Source organism: Wasmannia auropunctata, unplaced genomic scaffold (assembly GCF_000956235.1).
Source record: "Wasmannia auropunctata unplaced genomic scaffold, wasmannia.A_1.0 LD336074.1, whole genome shotgun sequence".
NCBI lineage: Eukaryota > Metazoa > Arthropoda > Insecta > Hymenoptera > Formicidae > Wasmannia > Wasmannia auropunctata.
The window spans coordinates 3514789-3516439 of NW_012026816.1; positions in this window are offsets into that span (position 1 = coordinate 3514789).

Below are 1651 nucleotides of genomic sequence, written 5' to 3' on the forward strand. Positions count from 1 at the left end.
GCACGAGACTGAGATTGTTCATGTTTGAACCTGACACCTAAGGTTCCGGGCATATTTAACGTAGTGGGGATAAGTCGCGACTGATGTCTCTGTGCAAATGCCAGCAATTTGAAAATTTTCGCGGTGCGAATTCGCACTCATGTACCATTTGAAGATTAAGAGGGTTTTTTAAGAGGTTTTGCCCAAAACCTCTTTTGAACCTTAAAGTAGAAAATTTTTCGATAACTGTCATTTAAAGGTTCAAAGTAGGAGTTATATTCCCATATAGATTCCTATATAGTAAAACCTACTATTATCTATAATCCTTTAAAATCTACATACCTCTTAAAATTAAGGTTCAAAGGAGCAAAATTTCGACTCGGGGATGGAAGCGTTTTAAAATAATCATTTTTCAAATGTTAAAAAAATATTTCTTTAAATAAAAACATTAAAATAAACATTTTTCAAACAATAAAAAAATATTTCTTCAAACGTTAAAATAAATGTTTTAACACTTCCTTAACATTCCGCTGTTCCAATTTTCGCCTCCTAAAAGTTTGATTTACGCTTTTGTCACTCTCCCCTCACGTTCGACTTACGCTCCGATTTTTATTTTCACCAGGAATGAATTTTGAAAGTTATATACGAGATCGATAAATCGATCCATACGAAAAGTTTCATTCTGTGTATTTTCATAGCTTTCTGCATCTTATTATGTTTGCATTTAGATTATCTCACGTTAGTTAAGGAAAAATGAAGCTCAATCCAAGAAATTAAATGCTACAAAGGATTACAATCGAGATGTGAATTGTAATATCGTCTCATATATAAATTTATATCTTCTGAGTTACAGTCTTATAATTTTAATGTATAAAAGATTTATATATTCTAACTTATAATTTTTTTAGTTTTAATCTATAGAACATTTATATATTTTGAGTTATAATTATAGTTGTTATTATATGTATATAGCTTTGGATCCACAGAAGATTTATATATTTTGAGTTATAATTTTTATTATAGTTTTGTTCAGAGAAGAAATAAATATTCTGATTGTGAGTAATACATTTTTTTTACAGCTTTGGTCCGCAGAGAATTTATATATTCTGAGTTATAACTAATATAGCTTTTTTTAGTTTTGGTCGTCAGAAGATTTATATAGTCCATATGATATATTATATTTTTTATGAAATGTATATTTTTTAAATATAAAAATATTTCAAATGTAAAACTTTCAAATTTTAAATAAACATTTTTAAACGGCAAATAAAATGTTTATTAAATTTTCAAAAATATTTTTTTATTATGTAAATTTTACATATACTATAAATCATTGGCTGTGGAACATTGTGTTTTCATGCAACCCAGATACTTTGTCTGACTATTAATTTCATATTTGTGTATATCTGCAAATAATTTATATAGATACTATAAAACATGTGGAATATTGCATTTTAAAACGACCCGGGCACGCCAAGTTTTTTCTTCATAATCCAGTTTATCACTTTTCCATTTTTTAAATTTTTGAATGTTTTTTACAAATAAACTTTTTTGAAATCTTTTTTAAATAATGAGGCTAGTTTAATAACTTGGCTATAATTTTATTGATTTCACAACTATTTTTGATCAATTAATTTTTAAATAATAGTATATTTAAATTATAAAAAAAATT